The sequence below is a fragment of the Crinia signifera genome, chromosome 4, assembly GCF_055691185.1.
Source record: "Crinia signifera chromosome 4, ASM5569118v1, whole genome shotgun sequence".
NCBI classification, from domain to species: domain Eukaryota; kingdom Metazoa; phylum Chordata; class Amphibia; order Anura; family Myobatrachidae; genus Crinia; species Crinia signifera.
The window spans coordinates 241401622-241413965 of record NC_139220.1 but is presented as its reverse complement, the minus strand read 5'-3'; the positions used below and the strand labels follow the sequence as shown (position 1 = coordinate 241413965).

At 43.7% G+C, this 12344-nt stretch overlaps 1 protein-coding gene across 7 annotated transcripts in view; it reads left to right on the top strand.

The window, feature by feature from the left end:
• The first annotated feature begins 1992 nt into the window (after window positions 1-1992).
• Window positions 1993-12344, top strand: part of ZNF710 (zinc finger protein 710) — an 80649-nt gene continuing 70297 nt past the window's right edge. For 2 of the 7 annotated variants that reach the window (XM_083184143.1, XM_083184145.1), the window contains exon 1: window positions 1993-2140. The gene's annotated coding sequence lies outside the window, so the exon portion shown is untranslated. Of the gene's footprint in view, window positions 2141-4006; window positions 4108-5159; window positions 5460-12344 lie in introns of those variants that run through there. The other 5 variants (XM_083184146.1, XM_083184144.1, XM_083184147.1 and 2 more) reach the window with 5 other exon arrangements.

Here is a 12344-nt window from a genome sequence, read left to right as displayed (position 1 = left end):
CACTATCTATCACTCTAGGACACTGCAGCAGCAGCACTGACAGTTATATGTATAAGAAAAAACCTGCACCCCCAAAAAGGGGGGGTAGCAGACACAAAATATACACTCTCTATCACTCTCTGTCACTATCTCTCTCTATCTCTCACTATCTATCACTATCTATCACTCTATGACACTGCAGCAGCAGCACTGACCCTGCACCCCCAAAAAGGGGGGGTAGCAGACACAAATCTCTCTATCTCTCACTATCTATCACTATCTATCACTATCTATCACTATCTATCACTCTATGACACTGCAGCAGCAGCACTGACAGTTATATATAAAAAAAACCTGCACCCCCAAAAAGGGGGGGTAGCAGACACAAAATATAGCTCTCTCTGTCACTATCTCTCTATCTCTCTCTCTATCTCTCTCTATCTCTCTCTCTATCTCTCTATCACACTGCAGCAGCAGCAGGAAGTCTCAGGAAGTCAGATCCAGGAAGCGTCCAGCACGCTACAAGCAGTGATCAAGTGATCAAGTGATCAGGTAAGGTATTTGCAAGGATCAGGTAAGTATTAGCAAGGATCAGGTCAGTATCACGGCAGATAGGCACGGTGACCGCTCTGCACGCAATTCCAGACCGGAATGGCGTCTGCAGCGCAGTCACCGTTAGTTTAAATGTCGCGCCTTGGCTGTGATTGGTCCGTGGGTCCCACGGACCAATCACAGCCTTGGGGGCAGGTGGGGTGAGGGTGGGGTGAGGTGTCATCGTCACCGATGACCCCCTCATGCCCCCTGACGCCCGGCGGTGATTGACACCTGTGTTACCGAGCGTCTGATTCGCCAGTAACACAGGAAACCGCTGTGAATGGCTGTTCACACTGAACAGCCAATCACAGCGATCGCCGACGGGGGGGCGGCATCGCAGCCCCCCCTGGGCATGCAGGGACATGTCTGCTGTCAGGGACAGCAGACATCGTCCCTCTGTCACTGCGTCTCTAGACGCAGTGACAGTTTAAAGTCATGACGTATATATACGTCATGTGTCGGGAAGTACTTCCCGGCCATGACGTATATATACGTCAAATGTCGTGAAGGGGTTAAAGGCCCAGAGTCTAAAAAAATTAAAAGGTCAGGGTCAAGGCAGGCAGCATCTAAAAATGTTCAGGGGCCAAGCAGAATTAAAGGTGGCAATCTAAACATTACAGACGTCTAGACAGAGGCTAAAACATCAGGAATAAAAGAAAAAAATTACATTGATTCCAGAATACACCTGTCATGGACTATGGGATGTACAGCTAATTCGAATATAAATCAGTCATGTGTGAATGTTTTATAAACTACTACATCTTGCTGATTGGAAGCATCAGCACCATACTTGAAGTAAGTTTGCGCTGCTGAATAATATTGCTAGAAACACAGTATAACCTTTATATAAAAGTAATCATATAGAAATACACAATTTATACAATATATAAAAAATAAAATGTCAGGTATAGGACAAATCAATGTTGAATTGGAATCCCGATTTTATAGGTTGTGATAGATTTTAGGAAATTCAGCAATCTTTCCTTGATGAGTGGGAGTTCACACTAATATGCATTGGGGGCCTTATTTTGGTTCATTCTTTCTGACAAAATCCTTCTTAGATGGGCAAAACCATGTGCACTGCAGGGGGGGCAGGTGTTACTTGTGCAGAGAGAATTAGATTTGGGTGGGGTTTTACTTCAAAGTGAGATCTATATTGCAGTGTAAAAATAAAGCAGTCAGTATTTTCCCTGCACAGAAACAAAATTACTCACCCAAATCTAATTCTCTCTGCACATGTTACATCTGCCCCCCTGCAGTGCACATGGTTTTGTCCATCTAAGAAGGATTTTGTCAGAAAGAATGAACCAAAATAAGGCCCATAGTGAGGATGTGAATCATCCGGCTCCCCATTTGGGTAGAGGACCTCTATAACCACCAACTCACCCTGTGTGCCGCTGCGGCCAGGATGGTGACTCCGTCACTGACCACAGGCGGACTACACCGGCTTGCTGCCGAGGAGGGTGAACGCCAGGTTTATAAGCTACACCATCTCCCCGAAAAACAACTGGGACTATTTGCCGGGACCCCGCATCAATTAGCACAGAGAGAGTGCTACTACAAAAGGGTGAGCATAACTTACAAAACCTGTGACTGCTATAATACCTCCATGTGCCACTATTATTATAAACATCGGTCAACATAAAAATTATATATTTCTTCATACTTTTTCATATATTTTTTGTGCACAAATTGGACCTTTCCTACCGGTACTTTTAAATCCTCACTATGGCCCTTATTCTACTCGGCTCGGTACGGCCCGCGTGCGGCCGTACCGCCGATGTTTTTGTTCTGCACATGCGCAGAGGTCATTCTGCGCATGTGCAGCCCCCTTCGCCGCAGACGGATTTCGTCCGCCGCAAAGGGGGCGTATAGGGGCGTGAGGGGCTTCAGCCCCTCATTACCCTATGTGTACGCCCCGCGTTTCATGGGCGTTCCCATGCAAACGCGGGGCGTATGCATGGTAATGAGGGCATGACGCCCTCATTACCATGACATGGGGGCGGAAAGCTGACGTCGCCGGATGTCAGCTTTCAGCCCCCTTTCAAGCTCCCACACGGACGATTGTCCGTGTGGTCTGAGCTTGCGGGAGCTGCCGCGGCGTGCGGGCCTGCCTTCGATGGTCGTCGACCATCGAAGGCAGGGGGCAGCTCCCACCATGGTGGAGGCGTAGCCTCCACCATTTTTGTGCGGATCGCCAGCCGTCCGTGTACGGACGGCCGTGGCGATCCGTCGGGTGGGCGGCCCTTGGTTTGTGCGGTCGGAGCCCCGTGTGCGGCTCTGACCGCACCAACCAGAATAAGGGCCTATATGCATATTAGTGTGAACTCCCACTCATCAAGGAAAGTTTGCTGAATTTCCTAAAATCTATCACAACCTATAAAATCGGGATTCCAATTCAACATTGATTTGTCCTATACCTGACATTTTATTTTTTATATATTGTATAAATTGTGTATTTCTATATGATTACTTTTATATAAAGGTTATAACAACAACAGTGTGTCAATCATTCAATTTATCCAGCCGATTATACTGTGTTTCTAGCAATATTATTCAGCAGCGCAAACTTACTTCAATTCCCCCCATTTTTCAGTGTTTTTCAACGTGAGTCTAGACGGACTCATAGAAGCGTTTGCAGCAGCTGAATTTTTTATTTATTATTCACTTACTATTCGAGATATATAAATTCAATCAAGCTACCGAGTGCCAGGTACTGTAAGAGAGGCTCTTGTTAGCTTTACACCAAAACACAAAAAAAAACATTGCTATCAGCACCATACTTGTCTACCCTCCCAGAATGGCTGGGAGTCTATTGATAGCCGAGTGGACTTCATGGTGGCCATGTGTCCTACATCCCCGCTGGACCTCCCTCGGATGCAGAGTTCAAGAGGCGAATATGAATCCTGAGGACGCAATTCAGTCTGAATTGTGGTCGAAAATGTGTGAAAAAAGGGCCATATCGTATAAGTGCTATACAGTCTATGTTCTTATGCTGTGTACACATGGTGCAATTCAGGGTCACTTTCTATTTGACATTGACTATATAGTCCAAATTGAATACAAAGTGACCCTAAATCGCACATGTACAGCTGCATTCGATCTAGATTTGATCCCGATGCACAATCCCATGGCATCAAGGTTAAAAGCAAACATAGACTGTGCAGGCAAGGCGCGCCATGCTGCTTAAGTGGCTTATGAGTGCAATGTGCACAGTATACACGGGCCTGATTCCCAGGGGCATCCACACCACACACACTGTAGCCATTCTTTAATACTCACCCTTTCGGAGTCCCACAAGGAAGGCAGCAGTGCTGCCAGAATCGGCAGAAAAAATGGCCACTATGCCATTTTTCCAGCTGTTTGCGCATGCGTTGTAGAGTCTGACCGTTTTAGTGCTCAGACTCTACTGTCCGAGGCGGCGGGCAAGCGGGCACTGCTCCTGGCATAAAGGAGGAAGCCCGGCTGGAGGAAGCTGCACATGGGCCTCCTCTTCTAAAAAGTCCCTGCCTCTATTGGTCCTATTAAATACTGGTAGGTAAGAATAATTTGAGATGTACAAATGGTACAAGTGCTGGATGAGTTATACACAACAGGGTTATTTTTGGCTGATGTGAGACCTAAATTTAAGAAGCAGCAAATTTCTACTTCATACAATTGTTAACATTTGTTACCAACCTGTATAAATGACAGAACAACACAAAAGTAAGGTCAATGCTGGTGGCTAGCAGAACAACACTTTTATTTGCTCTTTCGGAGTGCTATCTAGTGGCCGCCAGCGCACACAACCATTGAGTTCACCCCATAGAGGTGAGGAGCACCTTTTCTTATATAGGATGCCATTAGAGGTGGTGGAACTCAGTTCCACCATGATGTTACCCCTCACTTTAACCCCTGGATATGACACAAAATGCTGCTCCCAATATGCAGGTAAAACCAGCCTTTGGGATGAGGACATCATATTTTAGACCCTAATAACTGAGCATTATATTATGGTTTTAAATCATATTTGCTAAGCTGATACAGATTTTAATTTGAGGCATTTTGAATAATTATTTTATTCAATTATACAGCATATGGCGTGTACAAAAAAAAAAGGGATGGTTGGCCTAAAGTAATTACCAAGAAATGTAATAAGAGGAAAAAAGGTAGGGAGATGTTATCTGCAAAAGGGATGTTAGGAGTGTATGGCACAGGACGGAGGTCACCACACACTAATATGTGTCTGCAGATTCCAGTGATGACATTTAACCAAAACAGTGATACAATGAGAATATGTTCATTTCATTATAATTCTCAGCGCTGCCTATCATATATCTCCAGAAAATGTGTCACCTCTACTGAGGTGAGCCTTCTTACTTAAATTATTCATGGCACCACTATCATATTTCATATTTTGTATACACCTTACACTGAGACAAGATTACATGGGGAAAAAAAGAAGGAAGAGAAAGGAGGAAGACAGAAGACAATAATAAAAAAAAAACAAGTTCTGCTTTTAAAGAGCTTACTGTAGAAGAGTTTCAAAGGGAGAAAAATCCCCAGTCTTTGGTGTAAAGAAAGAAAGAAAACTTGGTGGAGGAGGAGGAGGGGAGGAAGTGAGAAAACAAAAGAGAGAGATAGATAGAGAGAAGGTTCCCGGCTGGGTGGCTGCTGCTGTTTCTCTCTCTTTCTGTGCTTCCCCAGTCTGCCTCTTTCTCTCACCGAGGCTTAGGAGGAGCTGCTGCTTTGCATCCCTTCACGTCAGCCCTGCCTCATTCCCTTCTTCCTGCCTGCCGGAGAGAGACGGTGCTGCACGCCGGGGGAAAGCAGACATCCCAGCAGCGGCAGCACCTCAGCCGCCTACCCCTGAGACCCTCCGGCTGGGAGCCCCCTGCACTGACCGGGTGAGTCACTCACTTTCCTCCCGTATCACGCAGTTCCCTCTCTTGCGGGTTTCTGGTCATTTTGCCCCTGACCCCTCAGAGGTCCCTGTCTGGTGTTGTGCTCTCCCTAGGGAAGGGTCGGTGCGGGGACGCGGTGCTGGGGAGGGGTGTGTGCGGTCGGTGGGGGGTGGGAGCCACTGGCGTGTTTTCTCTTTCACTTCCACCTACACCGCCGCTGTCATGTATAGGTGTACACGCCACAGGAGGGGAGAGGTCGCCTGCAGGGGGGGACACAGCGGGCAGGTAAAGTGGCAGATGAGAGGTGCCAGGGCAGATGAGAGGTGCCAGGGCAGCGTAATACGGGGTAACATAAGCCGTGTATCCCAGCTGGGCTGTGCGTGTCCTTCTCAGCCAGTCCCAGGCTAAGGATAGTCATACGCTGGAAGTTTCCTACATCCCTTGTCTGCAGACTAGTAACTATAATAAACTTTGTCATGTCAGTGGCTGGTAGCGTGTGTGTCATCCTGTACCGGGGGGTGTGTGGGGCGCTCACTGCCAGCCCGCTCCCTCTGCTGATAACTCTGCTGTTGCATCTACTGCTAGAGTGAGCTGCTGATGGTCGGAGCATCTCTCTCCTATGTATCCTGTATCTCTCTCGTTTCTGTCTTCTGTTACTCCCTCTCCCTCCTCTCTGTCCTCTCCGTCTCTCCTATTTCTTTCTCTCTTGTCTCTGTCTTATTTCTTCATCTCCTCCTGTCTGTCACGCTCTCCTCCTCTCTCCCTCTTTTCCCCTCTCACCCTCTTGAGCTCTCTCTCTCTCCCCCTCCCTTTCGCTTCCGCTCTCTATCTTGCTCTCCCCCCCTCTCTTGCTCACTCTCTTTTACCCCCTCTCTCTTGCTCACTCTCCCCCCCACTCTCTCTTGCTCACTCTCTCCCCCCCCACTCTTTTCCCCCACTCTCTCTTGCTCACTCTTTCCCCCCCACTCTTTCCCCCCCACTCTCTCTCTTGCTCACTCTTTCCCCCCCACTCTTTCCCCCCCCCTACTCTTTTTTTCTCCCACTCTCTCTCTTGCTCACTCTCTTTTCCCCCACTCCCTCTCTTGCTCACTCTCTTCTCTTATCTGGCCTCCTGTCGCTCTTGCTTGCTCTTTTCTCCTGCCTCTCTCTCCCTTCCTTCTATTCATCTTTTTTGTCTTTCATCCTTTTTTTTAATTCCATGTCTCTCTCTACTTTTTCTTTCCATTTCTCTGCACACTGTGTTTTCTTCTCTGCAATCTTTTATGTCTCTGTTCATCACAATCTCTCTTATCACTCTTTCACCTACTTACCTCACAACTGGACAGTTTCATGTCTTCTAGTTGCATACAGCCCCATAAACACTAAACGATGGGGGCCGTGGCCGATCTAATTAACAATATCGGCAGCAGGTCCTTATATATGCATTGAACAATAACGGCCACTGATATCGTTCAGTGACATCAACAGAACCCACTGAACAGGCAGGTCATTCGGATATATATATCTTTGTGTTCAGAAGATAGCTGGCATCGTTTACTATTGTGAGTGTACACACCAGACGATATTGCTCAGAAGCCCCTTTCTGAGTGATATTATTCACAATATCCTCTAGTGTATTTGGGGCTTTAACCACTTGCTACACCATTTTGTATTAAAATACTGAGACCTGGGTTTGTACCTGTGGTTTTTACCTGCACATCAGTTTTGAGAGTTCAGTAACTGCTTTTATGTTTTCAGAATAGGAACCCATAAACAGCCAGGGAACACTTTTATATGACAAGTTTCATTGGATTGGATCATGTGGGAATTGGGTTAACAGGCCCAATGTCTGATAAAATTGTTTAATTAGCCTCCTCGATTGAGGACAGAGGCCTGTCGTTGTTTTAGACACCAGCTCTGTTAATACCACTATGATAGTAAATGCATAGATTTTAAAATCATTGCTCCTTTCAATTTCTGTGAGTAGTAAAACCTCCACACAAGTCTGCCTAGTCCGTTTGGGAGGTTCTTTATTAGAATTACAAACCTACCAGCCTTATGTTAAAATATGCTGGTGTCCCCAAAAAGTGGACAAGAGGCCTCAATACCTTGCTTTGTTGTACCTAATTAAACTTTATTTTTGTAGTAGGTGTATGTGTGTAATTAATTTGACAATCTTCACCGTCTTTTTAAACTTTTTTTTTTTTTCCTCCGAAGTCCTTACAAAGTTTGTTATCCATTCGGCATAATGGAGCCGTGCTTTTTACAATCACAAGCACTAACCTTCAATATTTTGTATTTATCCAGAATAGTTGTAAGGGAGATGCTGACACATGTCCTGTCAAAGTAGGGAGTCTACTAGACTACCCTTCCCCTGCCATCCAGTCTGCAGCACAGGGATTTTTCCCCTTTTGTGGTTGGTTGATCTGTACAATTGTACATCCATTCTTATTCAGCTCCCAATTTCCTTTATAAAATTACCTGAAGGGGGGTAATGTAATGTAGGAAATCAGGAGTTCCTCTAGAAAGGAATTGATGGTTGGTACATCCTTTCAGAAACATGAATAGAACCATTTTCACATTGATTAGTTGGTCAAGGAAGATGTGTCTAGAAGTCTCTTGGATATGTTAATTATTGATGGTCGGTACTTGTGTGTAAATGGGTGTGGTTGTGTTTACAGAGATTAATTTCTTACCACCCTTTGGACAGCAATGATTTAAGACAGCAGACTGTGGTATGAGGACAAAGGCTTCCAGAGGGTGACAAAACCACAGTCAATGCTTGGATCTGGAATCCCTCTGTCAATACTCAATCCTACACTACTAAGGGATGTTTTTCGAGAGCTTCGGTGCTTTTCAGAAATAGGCTGTTAACCTCTGAAAGAGGGGCATTTGCTTTTTGCATTCCCTTCCTCCTCTTCCACTCAGAGGCACCAGCTTGGGAACTGTTTTTTCCCTATGACAATAAACCCATTTTTTTAGTATCTCTGTTGTAGTGATTAGCCCTGTGTTTTTGGTGAAATAATTTTCTATTGAGCAAAACTCTTCTGTTGCATGCTTGCATGAATTCTGCATTTGCAATTCCCATACTTGATATTCTACACACAGAATGTTCTTACAGTCCCCCTAAAACTTGCATCCATGCGGGGCGGATTGTGGACTAAAAGTGTCCCTGGAAAATTTCTGGAAGGGCCTCATGTGGGCGGCATCAAAACAACAATGGGCGGAGCCACCACAATAGTAGGTGGGATTACTGCCTCACTATACCTAGAGACATTGGAGACATGAAAGGCTAAAGCTTCAGCCGGTGGGTGACTTGTCTTGGGGGGGGGGGGGGTATAGTAGCAATATATTTCTACTTGCGCTACTGTCTGCGCATACCTACATGCTCGTTGCCAGGAGTTACATCTCTTTGCCTGAGGGTTACATGCTCTTTGCCATGAGTTTCATGCTCCTTGCCAGGGAGAGATATACGCTCATTGCACAGTGGGGATTACATGCTCGTTGCCCATGGGGAAGCTACATGCTCATTGCCAGAGGCAAGGACAAGTTTTGAACTATAAATAGTTGTGGTTTGAGAGGTGTTTTAGAAATGAGTTTTATTAAGCATGGCAAAGCATGTGTTTGGACAGACTGAGGGCAATACTACATTATAAAAAGTCATTAATATTTAATTTTCACACATATTATATGTGTGTATATATATATATATATATATATATATATATATATATATATATATATATATATATATATATATATATATATATATATATATATATTTTTTTTTTTTTCAGTTTATTTCCAGTTTTTTTTTTTTTTTTAAACACAATTTACCCACATGGCCTGGCTAAAATGTGAGTCTTCTTGTTTTCCTCAAGGTTAAGGTTTCCGATATAGAAGATTCACAATACTATATTGTGCTTTGCTTGGTGTGGTACCTAGCATACTGTGATTTTATACTCAAACCTATATTGGTATCCAATGAGGTTCTTTCCATTATGAAACCAAACTACTTGAGGATCTGTCCTAACAGTGTACAATGCTGGATGGGACAACCACAATACCCACGTTCTCAGGAGGCCACACCCTTTCCTGACCTGATAATAGCAGTAGTCTCAAATAGAGACAGTGTGGTGAAGTGTGTATTTACACAGCACGGTTGGCATATTAGTTAACATTACTGCTTACTAGCTCAATTCCTGGGTTTTCTCTGGATTCTTCAGTTTCTCGTTTCACTCTAAAAAAAATACTGGTAGGTTAGCTGGCAACTGAAAAACAAAAATATTACCCCTAGTGTATTTGTGTGCCCACAGTGCCTGTCTTGGTGTAGATGCAGCAGAAAAAAAGAGACTGGCATTCCTGGGTCTGGGTGAAATATTTGTTTTAAAAAAAGTGGTAACAACCAACCAACGTTTCGGGGCAGCGCCCCTTTGTCAAGGTGCAAGTGAGACCCACCGTTCTCACCTGCACCTTGACAAAGGGGCGCTGCCCCGAAACATTGGTTGGTTGGTTGTTACCACTTTTTTTAATATATGTGTGTGTGTGTGTGTGTGTGTGTGTGTGTATGTTTGCTTTATGTAACTAAATATGTATTTTAAGCTAAATGCTGGTAAGAGAGTATACAGTTTTGGTCCCGATCTGCAGATTATCTCAGGCTGATGATTGCATAGTGTGTATGATGATTGCATAGTGTGTAGCCAGGAATATGTTTCCCAATGTAGGAAAGCAGATATTATGTTGTATAGTATAGTATAGTATAATATAATATATATATATATATATGTCAAAAAAGAGGACAGGAGGGGCGCTCCATAGTGCATAAATGACAGTTTTATTAAAATGATCATAAAACCACTTTCAAAAAAAGAGACAAACAATTGCTTGTACCATAAAAAAGAACGAGGCCTGTGACGTCTGCTGTGTGTGTACCCGGCTCCCCTGCACGCCTCTGTTCCTACGGCTTCCAACGACACGCTGTTCTCACCATCGGTGTTCCCAGTGGGTGATCCTGGTTGGCGATAGTGCTCCGGACGGCTGGTAGGAGTTTGCCGGGTCGTGTTGTATATACAAAAGCCTTGTGGTACCCAGCCCACAGCGTTCTTTTTTATGGTACAAGCAATTGTTTGTCTCTTTTTTTGAAAGTGGTTTTATGATCATTTTAATAAAACTGTCATTTATGCACTATGGAGCGCCCCTCCTGTCCTCTTTTTTGACAGATCCATTGCTTACTCCCAGAGTCCAGGGAGTTTGGAGGAGGCTGCAGTCCTAAAAATTGGATTTAGTGCTGACTTGCTAAATCAACCTGATTACCAAGTTCTTCTAAATTGGCTGGAGTAGTTGCACCTGTCAGCGCCGTTGGTCCACTACCTGCTGTCATATATACATATATATATATATATATATATATATATATATATATATATATATATATATATATATATATATATATATATATATATATATATATATATATATATATATATATATATATATATATATATATATACTGTGTGTATATATATATATATATATATAATAAAATGTTTGGAAATTTTCACACCTATTTTGACAAATTCACTTGGCACTCAAAGGGTTAATGCAAACAGCAGGTGTTGAACCACTTCCAAGCTTTCACATGTGGTTCTGGAAAGTCAGTATTGGGGAAGTTTTGCCTAAGGTGCTGAAGAATACAGAGAAAATTATTTTGGAATAAATAGCGAAAAAAGAGACGTGCAGCTCAGGTATCAATAAAATTGGGGTTTTGTCAATCACCAATAGAGAATGGATGTGTAAATAAGGTGCTGAAGAGCCATACATCGGCCATATAGGCACACAGTACGTTATATATGATTAGTTGTTTATCACAATTTCTAAAATGGCACATATACACAGGGGGCGAGATTCACCAAACTGAAAATGCCATAAAAACCCAGTTTTCGGGGTTTTTACCGCATTTTCATATGCAGCAAAGCCCCACCGCCGGGGCTTCACTGTGGGGGGTTACGCCAGTCCTAGATGGCATAACCCCATGGAAGCCTATGGGCTTCCCTTCGTGTCCCCCCCGCGCCCCCCGCCGATCTGCGACGCACCCCCCTCACCTGTGTCCGGGCAGCCTCCTCCTCCGAGTGCAGGGAGGAGGAAACGGAGCCCTTACAGCTGTGTAAGGGTTCCGGCAGGGAGGGGGGAACCCGCTGCACATCGCCGGCCATCGCATATTTTTTTTTTTTTTAATTGAGTAATTTTTATTTTCAAAAGTTGTACAGGCATAATCATACAGTAAAACAGTATTGCAGCTGTATGTCATATAATTGCAATTATTTTTTTAACAAAAATAATAAACATGTAGATTATTTTTAACAAGCAGTTTGTGCGGTGGTGATTATTCGAAAGATAAAGACATAGGTTATGTGGTTAAGCAGACTATGCTACTTAAGAGTACACAATTTTTGTTTTCGCCATCGCATTTGAGTTAATAATCGCATATGTTAGTGCATATGCGATTATTAACAATGCGAATGCGGGCGATGTGCAGCGGGGGTTATTAGTGAATCCCGCCCACTATCTCCATATATACATTGGGTATTCTGTGTTCTCCTTGTATAAATACAATTTGAATAATGAGCCCTATTTCCCTTACCTTGTATATTTTCATTTTTCAACCCCTTTGCTATGTTGTTGCTTTTAGAGATAATTAACAAATGTATACATATATAATAAAGTTGCATAAACTGTAAGTGTGACTGTTCCAAAGTGCATAAATATGCATATGTTATCAGGGCCATCCTAACACATGTGTTTACTAGGGCCCCACAATCCTAATGCCATTAAGCAGGGGATTGCTGGTGCGTCTGGAGTTTCTTGTGAGGCTTAATGAAACAACCAGCCAATCAGCTCCTACCTTTCATT